General features: G+C 39.8%; 2 pseudogenes; one reads left to right on the plus strand and one right to left on the minus strand.

Moving 5' to 3' along the window:
* LOC118527533 (mitochondrial inner membrane protein Mpv17 pseudogene) overlaps positions 1-3369 on the minus strand; it is a 32536-nt pseudogene extending 29167 nt beyond the window's left edge.
* Positions 3370-3817: 448 nt separating this feature from the next.
* LOC118527532 (actin-related protein 2/3 complex subunit 5-like protein pseudogene) lies at positions 3818-5220 on the plus strand (annotated as a pseudogene).
* Positions 5221-16844: the final 11624 nt, after the last annotated feature.

The following is a 16844-nucleotide window of genomic DNA, read 5'->3' on the forward strand; positions in this document are numbered from 1 at the left end:
ACAGCAGCCTTCAAAGCTTTGCTGAAACTTCTGTCCTCCAATGTTGTGTTGAACTCAGCAGTGAAGACTGGCAGGGCTGAGAGTATTTCTCTTTTTCAACAACTGGATCCTGCTGCTCACTTCTGGAGCCATCATGTCAGCTCTTCTATTAGCTGTCTCTTTCTCCTTTGAGTGGTGCCTCAACATAAGACCATGGTCCCTCCCTTCTCTCTGCTCCAAAAATAATTCTGAAAAGAACCTCATGATCCAAATTTCTCATTTTACAATGTCAATCTGTCCATTTTGTCCATTAAGGCCACCACCAGACAATATTCTTCTCTCTTACTCACTCATTCTCAAATGTTCATAGGTCCTGTCTTTAGTTTTGTTTTAGATTTCTCTTCTTCACTTATCTCCTTGACTCTGTATATAAATTCTTCTTATTCTTTGATATTTGCTATTTTGCTTTTGTTTTTTCTTTCTGTACTCTCCATTAAACACATCTTCATTTTGGAATTTGTGCTTAACTTTGTAAGGCCATTGGCTTGGCTCTTACCTTGGAGTCTTTCCTTGGAATATTATGTAGATCATTCCTGTCACATCCTGAAAGTGACATAAAAGTTATGAGAATTTATTCTGAGGAAATAGTAATACATGTGCATGAAGATGTTATGTACATAGAAGGTTTTTAGCATTATAATATTAAAATTGTGAAAAACTAGGTATAACCAAAATTTTTATCAATAAGAGACTAAGTAAATTTTGGTACAGCCTTATATGAAATACTAAACATGCATTTGAAATGACAATGTAGAGTTATATTTACTGACATTGAAAGATTCTATAATATTTATTGAGTGAAAAGGCAGGTTACAAAGTGTAAATATACCATGATATGTATGCTATATTTGTTAAACAGTGGTGACTCTAGTTAGGCAGATTTGAGTGTAAATATTGGCTTCATCATTTACTAGCTGTCTGACTTTGGGTAAATTATTTACTTCCCCATGTCTTGATCTGCACATTTTAGAAATGGGGGTAATAATAGCCACCTACCCCATAGGGTTTTTTGTAAGGATTAAATGAGTAATTCATGTTAAGTGCTCAGAAGAGTGACTGGTCATTATTTCCAGTATTTGGAACAAATAAAAATGTATATGAAAGTGCTTTGAAGGGTGGAAAGTGACTGAGAGGTCACATATTGACAAATATCAAAATGTATTATGGCTTTGTACTGATAATATTGAGTATGGAGGAATGTCTCCCAACTCTGAAATATTCCATCTCCAAGGAATGCTACATAAAGTTGGGAGGATTTCCCCTCATAGTAAGGGAGTAGAGGCAAGGTTATTTCTGCCCACAGGAACTTACAGATGTTTCTCAAAACTCTCAGCACTATAACATCTCATGCCTTAGACAAAATTGTAGCTTAAGTAGTTTCTTCTGTGCTGTCTTTCATACTCCTTCCCTTTTTACAGTGTCTAATCAGAAACCAAGGATTGCAGTATCATCGTAGGACAAAATGAGTAATGGTGGGGATTTCTGAGAGTTTGTGTCAGATAAGCTGACAGGTGGGATAGAGCTTTATGTAAGGAAACCTCTGAGCACTGCCCCTCATCACACTTCCCCTGTGTATGAGGGAGACACAACTTCAACTATTTTGATATTTGAAGATGTTATAGCTAAAGAGGTTTGTCACAGGAGATCTTCATGGAGCATTCAGCCCATCTTCCTGAGCAGGCTCCAGCACCTATTTCCCTTAGGTGAGAGGATGGGTCTTCCTTGTTTTTTCAGCATTCTTGATTTGGTTAAGTTCTCTCCTTATTCATTTTCCTAGAATTTAACTGTTTCCAGACTTTACAGTTACAGTTCTTAGACTTTAACTGTTCTGACACATTCATTTTTAGGGAACAAATTATTTTATTAAAAATAGTGCTTTTGTCTAAACATCTAATTAGAAGTTTCCAAAGGAGTAAGGAATGTACAACCAGTGCTCAGCATGGGTATGGTGGGCATTTGCTGATTTCCTGAATATTTTTCTTTTCTTTTTTTTTTTTTAAAGATTTTATTTATTTATTTGAGAGAGAGAGAGAGAGAGCATGAGGGGGGGAGGGTCAGAGGGAGAAGCAGACTCCCCGCCCGCCGAGCAGGGAGCCTGATGTGGGACTCGATCCCGGGACTCCAGGATCATGACCTGAGCCGAAGGCAGTCGCTTAACCAACTGAGCCACCCAGGCGCCCCCTGAATATTTTTCTTATTGAAAGATGGTTGACACAGAATGTTACATTAGTTTCAGGAGTACAACGTAGTGATTCAACAAGTCTATATGGTATGCTATGCTCACAAGTATAGCTACCATCTGTCACCATATAACACTATTACAATGCCATTGACTATATTCCCTATGCTCTGCCTTTCATCCTTGTGGCTTATTCATTCCATACCGGAAGCCTGTACCTCCTACTCCCCTTCACCCATTTTCCCATCCCCTACTCCCCTCCCTTCTAGCAACCATCAGTTTATTCTCTGTATTTATGAGTCTGTTTCTGCTTTTTGTTTGTTTTGTTTTTTAGATTACACATATAACTGAAATCATATGGTATATGTCTGACTTATTTCACTTAGCTTAATACCCTCTACATCCATCTGTGTTGTCACATATGGCAGAAATCTGATCCTTTTTTAATGGCTGAGTATATTCCATTGTATATACATAGCACATCTTCTTTATCCATTCAACTACTGATGGACATTTGGGTCACTTCCATATCTTGGCTACTGTAAATAATGATGCAGTAAACACAGGGATGCATATATCTCTTTGAATTAGTGTTTTTGTTTTCTTTGAGTAAATACCCAGTAGTGGAATTATTGGATCATATGGTATTTCTATTTTTTTATTATGTTAATCACCATACATTACATCATTAGTTTTTGATATATGGTATTTCTATTTTTAATTTTTTGAAGAACTCCCATACTGTTTTCCACAGTGGCCATACCAATTTACATTCTCACCAACAGGGTACAAGGGTTCCTTTCTCCATATCCTTGCCAACACTTGTTATTTCTTGTCTTTTTTATTTTAGCCATTCTGATATGTGTCAGACAATATCTTATTATGGTTTTGATTTGCATTTCCCTGATGATGAGTGATGTTGAGTATCTTTTCATGTGTCTGTCAGTCATTTGTATGTCTTCTTTGGAAAAATGTCTATTCAGGTCCTCTGCCCATTTTAAATTGGATTATTTGTTTTTTGTGTTCCTGAATATTCTTTAAAATATATGTCAAAGAAACATGAATTGGTTGAAGATACATACACTATCAAGTGATGAAAATTCTGTGTCACATATAAGCAAAGCTTCATTCTTCAAGTATTCAATAAGCATTGTAATATCCTACAATGTAAGAGGCATAGTACTGAACACAATGAGCTGAATACATAGCTGAAAAAGATACAGTACCTGTATTATAGTCTGGTGGGGGGTATAAGACATATGTCCATAGGTAGAATGTGAACAGTATCACAGAGCCAAGGAAACTCATAGTTCTTGGACTTCAGAGAAGAAACTGATCTCTTCTGATTGAAGGATTCATGGAGGGCATACCATTTGAACAACATCTTGAAGGACAAGTGGGGGGTGGCATTTCCAATGGAGGAAATGGCATAAGCAAAGACGTGGATGCTGGAAAGGACAGGTTTTTTTTTTTTTTTTTGAGAACTATGATTAGTACAATTGGATAGGAAAGGAAAAATGACTAGAAAGGTTGAATTATAGAGTGTCTGGTCTTGGAGGGTCATTTGAGATAATTTAATCTGTCCCCCTCATTTTACAGATGGAGAAACAGGTAACTTGTTCAAAGTAATCAAGCTGGTTTATAGTAGTTTGGCATTATAGCTTCAGATGTTCTGTAAAAGATATTTAATTTTTTTTGATAGGCAGTGGAAAACACTGGGGATTTTTTATCAGCAGGGTGATAACAGCAGATATAATAATAGTTCACACATATTGCATGTTTACTATGTGCCAAGCCTGAGGCTAACTTGTATGTGATATCTCATTTACTCCACTCTGGGAGATAGATACCATTATTAGCCATATTTGAAAGATGAATGCAATAATGCTCTTTTAGGTTAAGTGAATTCCCCGAGCTCACAGAGCTCATAAACAGTAGAGCTGAGATTTGAACCCAATAGTCTAGCTCCAAAGTCTAAGCCCTGAATGATTATACTAAACTACCATCAAAATTATGCATTAGGAAGTGGCAATAGGCCAGAGGATGAATAGGAATAGGAGAAAGAATAGAGAGAGGAGGACCAGTTAGGAGACCACTGTAGTAATTCAGGGAAGAGGTGATTAGGCCCAAATTATAGTTGGGAGTTATTGGAATGGAAGAAAGGGAGAGACCCAAGAAGTATTTTAAAAGAAGACTTGATAGATTGGATGAACTGTTGGGAAGGAGGAAAAAAGTGATTAGGAAGCTCTCTGAGTCAAGAGTGTGAGATGATTTCCAAAGGAAAGGAGTACAAGTTTAAAAACTACATCGATAGAAGTATAATAGCTAGAGAAAGAAAAATAACAGCTTTGACTTAACAGCTATGATCAAGCCAAACTTAAAGGCATCCAGTTCTGAGACTTGAGGAGATTGATAAGCTGAAGCATGCTTAAAAAAGGATGACTAGGCCCAAGCCTGAGCCAGTGTCGAGTGGGGTAGAGTAGAGGTCGGACCTGGAGCAGAGCCGGCTGAGTGGGCGCCGAGTCCCCACCGTGGCCCAGAGCACGCTGTCCTTGTGCTTCCATCTGGTGGACATCAACGAGTTTGATGAGAACAAATTCGTGGACGAGCAGGAGGAGGTGGCAGCGGCAGCAGCCAAGCCAGGCCCGGACCCTAGCGAGGTGGATGGCTTTCTGTAGCAAGGGGACATGCTTCAGGCATTCCATGCAGCCTTATGGAACTCTCCTGTCAACACCAAGAATCAAGCCATGAAGGAACGAGCCTAGCACGTGGTGCTGAAAGTGCTTACAAACTTTAAGAGCAGTGCAGTTGAGCAGGCTGTGCAGTCACTGGACAGAAATGACATTTACTTGCTAATGAAGTACATTTATAAAGGGTTTGAGAAGCCCACAGAAAACAGTAGCGCAGTGTTAATCCAGTGGCATGAAAAGGCATTAGCAGTAGGAGGGCTAGGCTCCATTATAAGAGTTCTTACAGGAAGAAAGACTGTTTTAAAAAAGTAAAAGGATTCATGTTACCTTGAGAAGAGTTTTGGACGTACAGGCTGATAAAGAAGGGCTTGACAATGGACTGTCTTCCTAGGAACTCCCAACTAAACTATTTCAGGACATGCATCTGCTAAAGTGTATTTTATTTTCAAGGTGGAGGGAGAACTCATCTGTTTCCTAAATCCTTTGCAGGATCTGGTAGTCTATGCCTTTGTCCACGAGTAACACAGAACTGATGTGGTAACTGTTTATTGGAGTGGCTGGCCAGCTCTGTCGGTATACCTGTGTGCTCTGCCTATTTCAAATGGGGGAGGGCAATTTGGGCAGGTACAGATCCAAAGGCTGTGGTAAAAGGGAGAGCTTGTTTTTTTTGAAGTAAAACTTCGAGGGTTTGTACAGACATCCTGTCTTCCCAGAGAAGACGGGCTCTCTTGGATTCATTGTAAAGTGCCTGCTACATCATAAAGCTCTTGGCTTATTAGTAAAAATAAAAATAATAAAAAAAAAGGATGACTAGGATGGTGAAAGGACTTGATGGCTACCAGTCATAGGAATAGGGCCTGATTAGCTTGGAGAAGAGAAGGCACAGTGATGGTCATGATAACTGTCCTCAGACATCTGAAAGACTGTCATACAGAAGTAAAAAACAGATTCCATTTTTTGTAAGGTATCATGAGGCAGAAGCAGGGCCAATTGGTAGAAGAAATCAGGAGAGAGATTTTGGGCACAATATAAGGAAGAAATATACAGAAGTGGGAACTCTGCTGATAGGGAAAGGTACAGTGAAAGATGTTGGTGGAATGAATGCCTTGGGAAAGGTTGTTAGTTTGGCTCTGGCTCTGGAATGGTCCAAGAATCACCTAATGACAGCTTGTTGAGGATGCTGGAAAGGAGATTCAAATAATAGACAGGTGGCTAGACAAGATGAATTTTAAGGGTTCTTCCATCACTGAGATTCTTTGGAATTGTGGTTGGAGAAAGTTTGAGAACTTAAAACTATAGCAGCCATTTGTTCTCAAGCATGATGAACTAAAGCTTCCAGTGGAATCGTGGACCAAGTCTCTGGAAAGACAGTAAATCTATTACATATGTGTAGTCCTGAAATTGAAAAGAGGTAACTCAGGAAGATGCTTTCCAGTGACTGAAAGGCATGCCCAGAAAAGAATGGTGCTACTCTAGATTCAGTCTCTGAGTTGGTCAAAGTCATTTCTAGAGGCAAAATGAGTTGAATCTTTTGGATCTTATTTTTGGGGGTGCCTCAGTGGCTGCTCATAGAAACAAGGAGCTGAAACTATTCAGTGACTCATACAGCAAAAGGTAGAAAATGGTGCAAATATATCCAATTGGTACAAAACCATGTTACTTCCGACAGTACGTAAAGTTAGGACTAGGGCAGTTGGTCTGGGAATAACACTTTCCTGCCTTTTACCCATCCCTCCTCAGACTGTGCCAACTCTTCACCTTTGAATCAGGGGAGTGCCTGATACTTTGATTTGCCTCAGGTCTTACCCTTAAGTTGTTCCATACCTTCTTCTCACCTTAAAAAATGGTCAGAATCATAATGGTCTTCTTTGCAGGAGTAATTTGCTGCTTGGTTCATGGACTTCTCTGGAGCAAAGATGATAAATAGGTTTTATATTTGGGGCCAATTCTGATTGGATAGTAATGGCTGCATAGGGCACTGCAAGGTGAAGTTGTTTGAGGCCTCATCTGAACACAGCAGGAAAGAAGGCCATGACCCATTAGTGATGTCTGCTCTGTGGGTATGTGATGGGAGATTGACAGCACACACACCTCAAAAATGTACTATCCTTGGAGTAGAGGAGAAAGTTGTAGATTTCTGCCAAAAACTATTATTATCTGTACCTTGCTAGGTCAGAGAATTAAAACCCATGACTACTAATCCCTAATTCTCATGTATTTTCTGACCATCAGCATCAGATATAAGTTGAGCCTTGATTCTAGCCACAATATCATTTCCTGACTGTAGTTAAAGCTGAGTCCTGGCCCTTACCACAGATTGAGCCCTATTCTGGCCACAGTTGGCACCTAAACTCTAGATAGCTATTACACAAATGATCATTATCAGATGGGTTAAGGCAAACCCATTCTCACCACTGGAGACCCAGTTCAAGGCTTGTGCTTTACTAGAGGTGGGTCAGTAGCTGTGCCTTTTGTCTGTGAAGGGCAGTGCATTACTGATATAGCAATATGCCTGTCAGTGTTTCTTCTCCAATTATCCAACTGCAGAGAGCACAAATGCTTTATTGCCATGGGAGACAGTCTTTTTAAAAAAAAAATGGAAGGGAAAAAATGAAACTCAAGTGAAAGAGGTAATTTCCTGTGACTGTGAAAACATAAAGCAAATGCCTTAACATGATTTTAAATGGGTCTGTGAATGTGGCTGATGGAAGGAAACTTTCTTGGAAAGGACGTATATTGTGAGTGCTGCTGGGTACAGAGCACATTAGGGGGCAAGGAAGCCAGGAACCATGTGCTGGAAGTCAGTTTCTATTAAATTAATAGACTTCATACAGCTACCAATTCTGGTCTGGATAAATGGGTTTTTAGAATAATAATTTCTTAAAAATCATGAAGTGACTTGATAAGGTAGTAATAAAACTGTCAGAGTCTCCACTTTGACTTAGGCTGGGTTGTAATAGGGGATTTAAAAAAAAAATCTAAATCTTTCAGAATGTGGAGAGAGGGGGAACCGAGAAATTAGAGCTCCCTTTGATCCCTGTACTGGGGCAGGGGATGTGGAGGCTTTGGAATGTATGGGAGCAGCTCTGTCCAATAGAATTTTCTGTAATGACGGAAATGTTCTGTATCTGCATTGTCCAATACAGTAGCCACTGACAACCTATGGCTATTGAGCACTTGAAACGTGGGTAGTGTGACTGAGGAACTTAACTTTAAATTTTATTTAATTGTAATTAATTTAAAATTAAATTGCCTTGTGAGCTAGTGGCTACCATATTGGACAGCATAGCATAGAATTTAGGTCAGTTTCCAGATCCAAGAGCAACAAAACTGTAAGGAAAAGAGAACAACCAGAAAATCCATATGTCTAAGCTCAGTTTATACCTCTGTTGAGAAGAATAGGCTTTTGTCAGCTTTAGATAGACCCTTCACCTTGATTTTAGATGAGAGCATGCCAGTATTTGTGGAGCATCTGTCTCTGTGGTCAGTCTAAGGATATGGAAAGTTCAAACATATTATCCATTACTAATGGGTATTGATGAATTTAATGAAAGTAATGCATCTTGTTTGAAGCAGAGAAATGAATATTTCACAAAAGAAATGTAAATAAGATTTTGATTAAAGAATTTATTAATGTTTCTTCTGTGCTGTTGATATAATAACCAGAGTTCCATCTTTATATGGGACATTTATAATTCAGTCAAAGCCAAAAAACTTAATGTCTATTTCAATATCATACTATTGGTGACTTGGACTACAGAATGGAACAGGAAAAAATGATATACCATGAACCAAATGAATGTCTTTGGGTATAGTTTGGGTAATGAAGCAGATCTTAGACTTGATTAGCTTCCATTTATCCTACTGTTCCTTTAATTATTATAATTTTGAGGTATAGCTCTTGAATTTGCAACTTGTTTCCTATGTGCTACCTTTATGCTTTTTAATTTTCCCCATTTTATCATAGTGCATTCATTCAAATACTACCTTTATGCTTTTTTAATTTTCCCAACTTTATCATAGTGTATTCATTCAAATAACCTGAAGAAGTCTACTGTAGCTGGTGCATTGATTATAATGGGGTATGGTAAAAGATAATAGCAGGGTGAGATTCTGAAGGGCTTTGAAAGCCGCGTTGAACTATTTTAACTTTATCCTAGGAGCAGTGGGAGTGACATGAGGTTTTTAGAAATGAACTGCAGCATGGGGAATGAACTGGAGAGCAGGGGAGGTGAAACCTTAATCAGTTAGAAGGTTAGTGCAATGGTTAAGGTGAAAGATGATGATGATGATCTAAGGTGATAATTGCAGTATAGATGGAAAAAAGTAGACAGATTAAAGAAATATTTAAGAGGTAGCATTACTAGAACTTTGTGAGTGATTAGATGAAGAAGGATTAGACTGTACTCCCTGTGGGTAGCCTCTTCTTTTGCCCTATGCTTTTCCTGAGATAAGACTCATCACTCTGTCATTTATCCCACAAATAAATCCACTTCCACTGATGGGCAATGTGCAATTTGCTGACATTTCATGGGGGAATGGAAGACCTGGTTACATTTCACATTACAGAGTAAAATTTAATGATTCCTTCATTGGACATATCTCTCCCAAAGTCTCTAACTCTCCTTAGGTCTTTCCCCTCTTTCTTACTCTACTCTGCCTGTCTCCTCAGTTCCTCTGCTCTCTTACCTCCTCCTACATTCTATTTTACTTCTATCCCCTTTCTGTTGTTGTTGTTGTTTTTTTAAATTTTTTTATTATTATGTTAATCCCCATACATTACATCATTAGTTTTTGATGTAGTGTTCCATGATTCATTGTTTGTGCATAACACCCAGTGCTCCATGCAGAACGTGCCCTCTTTAATACCCATCACCAGGCTAACCCACCCTCCCACCCCCCTCCCCTCTAGAACCCTCAGTTTGTTTTTCAGAGTCCATCGTCTCTCATGGTTCGTCTCCCCCTCCGATTTCCCACCCTTCATTCTTCCCCTCCTGCTATCTTCTTCTTTTTTTTTTTCTTAACATATATTGCATTATTTGTTTCAGAGGTACAGATCTGAGATTCAACAGTCTTGCACAATTCACAGCGCTTACCAGAGCACATACCCTCCCCAGTGTCTATCATCCAGTCACCCCATCCCTCCCACCCCACCCCCCACTCCAGGACCCTCAGTTTGTTTCCTGAGATTAAGAATTCCTCATATCAGTGAGGTCATATGATACATGTCTTTCTCTGTTTGACTTATTTCGCTCAGCATAATACTCTCCAGTTCCATCCACGTCGTTGCAAATGGCAAGATCTCATTCCTTTTGATGGCTGCATAATATTCCATTGTATATATATACCACTTTTTCTTTATCCATTCATCTGTCGATGGACATTTTGGCTCTTTCCACAGTTTAGCTATTGTGGACATTGCTGCTATAAACATCAGGATGCATGTACCCTTTCGGATCCCTACTTTCGTATCTTTGGGGTAAATACCCAGTAGTGCAATTGCTGGATCATATGGTAGCTCTATTTTCAACTTTTTGAGGAACCTCCATACTGTTTTCCAGAGTGGCTGCACCAGCTTGCATTCCCACCAACAGTGTAGGAGGGTTCCCCTTTCTCCGCATCCCTGCCAACATCTGTCAGTTCCTGACTTGTTAATTTTAGCCATTCTGACTGGTGTGAGGTGGTATCTCATTGAGGTTTTGATTTGGATTTCCCTGATGCTGAGCGATGTTGAGCACTTTTTCATGTGTCTGTTGGCCATTTGGATGTCTTCTTTGGAAAAATGTCTGTTCATGTCTTCTGCCCATTTCTTGATTGGATTCTTTGTTCTTTGGGTGTTGAGTTTGATAAGTTCTTTATAGATTTTGGATACTAGCCCTTTATCTGATATGTCATTTGCAAATATCTTCTCCCATTCTGTCAGTTGTCTTTTGGTTTTGTTGACTGTTTCTTTTGCTGTGCAAAAGCTTTTTATCTTGATGAAGTCCCAATAGTTCATTTTTGCCCTTGCTTCCCTTGCCTTTGGCAATGTTTCTAGGAAGAAGTTGCTGTGGCTGAGGTCGAAGAGGTTGCTGCCTGTGTTCTCCTTTAGGATTTTGATGGACTCCTGTCTCACATTTAGGTCTTTCAACCATTTGGAGTCTATTTTTGTGTGTGGTGTAAGGAAATGGTCCAGTTTCATTCTTCTGCATGTGGCTGTCCAATTTTCCCAACACCATCTGTTGAAGAGACTGCCTTTTTTCCATTGGACATTCTGTCCTGCTTTGTCAAAGATTAGTTGACCATAGAGTTGAGGGTCCATTTCTGGGCTCTCTATTCTGTTCCATTGATCTATGTGTCTGTTTCTGTGCCAGTACCCTACTGTCTTGATGATGACAGCTTTGTAATAGAGCTGGAAGTCCGGAATTGTGATGGCGCCAGCTTTGCTTTTCTTTTTCAACATTCCTCTGGCTATTCGGGGTCTTTTCTGGTTCCATACAAATTTTAGGATTATTTGTTCCATTTCTTTGAAAAAAGTGGATGGTATTTTGATGGGGATTGCATTGAATGTGTAGATTGCTCTAGGTAGCATTGACATCTTCACAATATTTGTTCTTCCAATCCATGAGCATGGAACGTTTTTCCATTTCTTTGTGTCTTCCTCAGTTTCTTTAATGAGTATTTCATAGTTTTCTGAGTACAGATCCTTTGCCTCTTTGGTTAGATTTATTCCTAGGTATCTTATGGTTTGCAGTGCAGTTGTAAATGGGATCGACTCCTTAATTTCTCTTTCTTCTGTCTTGTTGGTGTATAGGAATGCCACTGACTTCTGTGCATTGAGTTTATATCCTGCCACTTTACTGAATTCCTGTATGAGTTCTAGCAGTTTTGGGGTGGAGTCTTTTGGGTTTTCCACATAAAGTATCATATCATCTGCAAAGAGTGAGAGTTTGACTTCTTCTTTGCCAATTTGGATGCCTTTGATTTCTTTTTGTTGTCTGATTGCTGTGGCTAGGACTTCTAATACTATGTTGAATAGCAGTGGTGATAGTGGACATCCCTGCTGCGTTCCTGACCTTAGGGGGAAAGCTCTCACTTTTTCCCCATGAGAATGATATTCGCTGTGGGTTTTTCATAGATGGGTTTTATGATATTGAGGTATGTACCCTCTATGCCTATACTCTGAAGAGTTTTGATCAAGAAAGGATGCTGTACTTTGTCAAATGCTTTTTCTGCATCTATTGAGAGGGTCATATGATTCTTGTTCTTTCTTTTATTAATGTATTGTATCATGTTGATTGATTTGCGGATGTTGAAACAACCTTGCAGCCCAGGGATAAATCCCACTTGGTCGTGGTGAATAATCCTTTTAATGTACTGTTGGATCCTATTGGCTAGTATTTTGGTGAGAATTTTTGCATCCATGTTCATCAGGGATATTGGTCTGTAATTCTCCTTTTAATGGGGTCTTTGTCTGGTTTTGGGATCAAGGTAATGATGGCCTCATAAAATGAGTTTGGAGGTTTTCCTTCCATTTCTATTTTTTGGAACAGTTTCGGAAGAATAGGTATTAATTCTTCTTGAAATGTTTGGTAGAATTGCCCTGGGAAGCCATCTGGCCCTGGGCTTTTGTTTTTTGGGAGATTTTTGATGACTGCTTCAATTTCCGTAGTCGTTATAGGTCTGTTCAGGTTTTCTGTTTCTTCCTGGTTCAGTTTTGGTAGTTGATACATCTCTAGGAATGCATCCATTTCTTCCAGGTTATCTAATTTGCTGGCATAGAGTTGCTCATAATATGTTCTTATAATTGTATTTCTTTGGCGTTGGTTGTGATCTCTCCTCTTTCATTCATGATTTTGTTGATTTGGGTCATTTCTCTTTTCTTTTTGATAAGTCTGGCCAGGGGTGTATCAATCTTGTTAATTCTTTCAAAGAACCAGCTTCTAGTTTCGTTGATCTGTTCTACTGTTCTTTTGGTTTCTATTTCATTGATTTCTGCTCTGATCTTTACTATTTCTCTTCTCCTGCTGGGTTTAGGCTTTATTTGCTGTTCTTTCTCCAGCTCCTTTAGGTGTAGGGTTAGGTTGTGTACTTAAGACTTTCTTGTTTCTTGAGAAAGGCTTGTATTGCTATATACTTTCCTCTTAGGACTGCCTTTGCTGCATCCCAAAGATTTTGAATAGTTGTGTTTTCATTTTCATTGATTTCCATGAATTTTTTAAATTCTTCTTAATTTCCTGGTTGACCCATTCATTCTTTAGTAGGATGCTCTTTAGCCTCCATGTATTTGAGTTCTTTCCGACTTTCCTCTTGTGATTGAGTTCTAGTTTCAAAGCATTGTGGTCTGAAAATAGGCAGGGAATGATCCCAATCTTTTGGTACCGGTTGAGACCTGATTTATGACCTAGGATGTGATCGATTCTGGAGAATGTTCCATGGGCACTAGAGAAGAATGTGTATTCCGTTGCTTTGGGATGGAATGTTCTGAATATGTCTGTGAAGTTCATTTGGTCCAGTGTGTCATTTAAAGTCTTTATTTCCTTGTTGATCTTTTGCTTAGACGATCTGTCCATTTCAGTGAGGGGGGTGTTAAAGTCCCCCACTATTATTGTATTGTTGTCGATGTGTTTCTTTGCTTTTGTTATTAATTGCCTTATATAATTGGCTGCTCCCATGTTAGGGGCATAGATATTTACAATTGTTAGATCTTCTTGTTGGATAGACCCTTTAAGTAGGATATAGTGTCCTTCCTCATCTCTTATTATAGTCTTTGGTTTAAAATCTAATTTGTCTGATATAAGGATTGCCACACCAGCTTTCTTTTGGTGTTCATTAGCATGGTAAATGGTTTTCCACCCCCTCACTTTAAATCTGTGGGTGTCTTTGGTTCTAAAATGAGTCTCTTGCAGACAGCATATCGATGGGTCTTGTTTTTTAATCCAATCTGATAGCCTGTGTCTTTTGATTGGGGCATTTAGCCCATTTACATTCAGGGTAACTATCGAAAGATATGAGTTTAGTGCCATTGTATTGCCTATAAGGTGACTGTTACTGTATATTGTCTGTGTTCCTTTATGGTCTATGTTGCTTTTAGGCTCTCTCTTTGCTTAGAGGACCCCTTTCAAGATTTCTTGTAGGGCTGGTTTCGTGTTTGCAAATTCCTTTAGTTTTTGTTTGTCCTGGAAGCTTTTTATCTCTCCTTCTATTTTCAATGACAGCCTAGCTGGATATAGTATTCTTGGCTGCATATTTTTCTCATTTAGTGCTCTGAATATATCCTGTCAGTCCTTTCTGGCCTGCCAGGTCTCTGTGGATAGGTCTGTTGCCAATCTAATGTTTCTACCATGGTAGGTTACAGATCTCTTCTCCCGAGCTGCTTTCAGGATTTTCTCTTTGTCTCTGAGACTCGTAAGTTTTACTATTAGATGTTGGGGTGTTGACCTAGTTTTATTGATTTTGAGAGGGGTTCTCTGTGCCTCCTGGATTTTGATGCCTGTTTCCTTCCCCAAATTAGGGAAGTTCTCTTCTATAATTTGCTCCAATATACCTTCTGCCCCTTTCTCTCTTTCTTCTTCTTCTGGGATCCCAATTATTCTAATGTTGTTTCGTCTTATGGTATCGCTTATCTCTCGAGTTCTGCCCTCGTGATCCAGTAGTTGTTTATCTCTCTTTTTCTCAGCTTCTTTATTTTCCATCATTTGGTCTTCTATATCACGGATTCACTCTTCTGCCTCATTTATCCTAGCAGTTAGCGCCTCCATATTTAATTGCACCTCATTAATAGCCTTTTTGATTTCAACTTGGTTAGATTTTAGTTCTTTTACTTCTCCAGAAAGGGTTTCTCTAATAACTTCCATGCTTTTTTCAAGCCTAGCTAGTATCTTTAAAGTGATGATTCTGAACTCTAGATTTGACATCGTACTAATGTCCGTATTGAGTAGGTCCCTGGCAGTTGTTACTACCTCTTGTTCTTTTTGTTGAGGTGATTTTTTCTGTCTTGTCATTTTGTCCAGAGGATAATAGATTAATGAGAGAACAAAATGCTAACAGGGTAACAATGTCCCCAGAAAATATACTCTAAACAAATCAGAAAAGACCTGAAGCAGTGGGAACAGAAAGGGAAAGAGAGAAAAAAGAAAACAAAAAAAAAAAGAAAAGAAAAAGATAAAGATAGAAACAAACAAAAACAGAACAAAACAAAAAAAACAGAATATGATCAAATATGATCAGGCTGGTATATAGATCAGTGCCACACACTAGATTTTGGGTGTATTTTGGTCTGTTAGAAGAAAGTGCCTCCCAAAATTTTAAAGAAAGAAAAACTTATATATGTACAAAAATAAGGGTTGATATGATGAAGGGATGGAATATGACTGTAAAGACGGAAATTATAAAAAATTTTATAAGAGGAATTGATAAGAAGTTGTTTGAAAAAAGAAAGAAGAGGATTTAAAAAAAAAGAAAAAAAGGGAGAGAATGTGATCAGGCAGGGGAGTAGGAAAAAACCATACACTAGAGATTTAGGGAATATTTTGATCTGTTAGAAGAAACTATCTCAAAATTTTAAAGAGAGAACAAGTTATATATATATGCCAAAAATAAGGGTAACTACTACGAAGGGATAGAATATGACTCTAAAAATGAAAAATAAAAATGTTTTTTAAAAAAGGGATTGATAAGATGTTGGTTGAAAAAGGGAAAAAGAAAAATTCAAAAAAAAAAAGACAGTTAAAAAAAAATTAACTTTGAAAGACTACAGAATCATGGTAAAAAAGCCATGGATTCTATGTGCAGTATTCCCCTAGCGCTGGAGTTCTGCCGTTCTCATTGATCGGTAAACTTGGTCTTGTCTGGCTGTTCTCGCTGATCTTCTGGGGGAGGGGCCTGTTGCCGTGGTTCCCAAATGTCTTTGCCGGAGGTGGAATTGCCCCGCCCTTGCCCGGTCCGGGCTAAGTCATCTGCTCGGGTTTGCTCTCCGGAGCTTTTGTTCCCTGCAAGCTTTCCGTACAGCCTTGGAGGCAGAGAGTGAAAATGGCGGCCTCCCAATCTCTGCCCTGGAGGAGCCAAGAACTCGGGGCCCCGCTCCTCAGTGAGCCCCCAGAGAAAAGCAGTCAGTCACTCCCGTCTCCCCGGTCTCCGGCCGCACTCCATGCTCACCCGGCCTGTGACCGCGTGTTTCTATCTCTGGCACCCGACCCCGTGTGGAGTCTCCAAACCCAGCAGATCCCTGCGGTGCGCTCCCGCACTGCTCCTCCCGGGGAAGGAAGGGGAGTCTCCCCGGATCTGCCGCTTGTTGGGTCCCTGCTGGAGGAGCAGTGGCCCGACTGTGCCGCGGATCACGGTTTATGGCAACCCCGAGCTGAGAGCCTGCTCCTCGGCTCCGTCTCTGCAGCTGGCTTCCCTGCTCCGATACCTGGGAGCTCTGCCGCACTCAGGCACCCCCGGTCTTTCTGTGACCCCGAGGGTCCTGAGACCACACTGTCCCGCGAGGGTTCCACCCTCTGCTTAGCCACTGGAGTGATGTCCCTCAGCGGAGCCAACTTCTAAAAGTTCCGATTTTGTGCTCCGCCGCTCTATCACTTGCCAGAAGCGGCCGACGGGGGCCCCTCCCCCGCCATCTATCCTCTGGAATATCGGCTCGGATTCACTCCTCCGCACGTCCTACCTTCCAGAAAGTGGTCGCTTTTCTGTTCAGAGTTGTTGCTATTCTTTTCTTTGATCTCCTGTTGAGTTTGTAGGTGTTCAGAATGGTTTGATCCCTATCCAGCTGAATTCCTGAGACCAGACGAAATCCAGGTCTCCTACTCCTCCGCCATCTTGCTCCGCCCTCCTTGTTGTTTTTTTTTAATTTTTATTTTATTATTATTTTTTAAAGATTTTATTTATTTATTTATTTGCCAGAGAGAGAGACAGAGAGAGAGGGAACACAAGCAGGGGGAGTGGGAGAGGGAGAAGCA

The sequence above is a fragment of the Halichoerus grypus genome, chromosome X, assembly GCF_964656455.1.
Source record: "Halichoerus grypus chromosome X, mHalGry1.hap1.1, whole genome shotgun sequence".
In the NCBI taxonomy this organism is placed as follows: Eukaryota; Metazoa; Chordata; class Mammalia; order Carnivora; family Phocidae; genus Halichoerus; species Halichoerus grypus.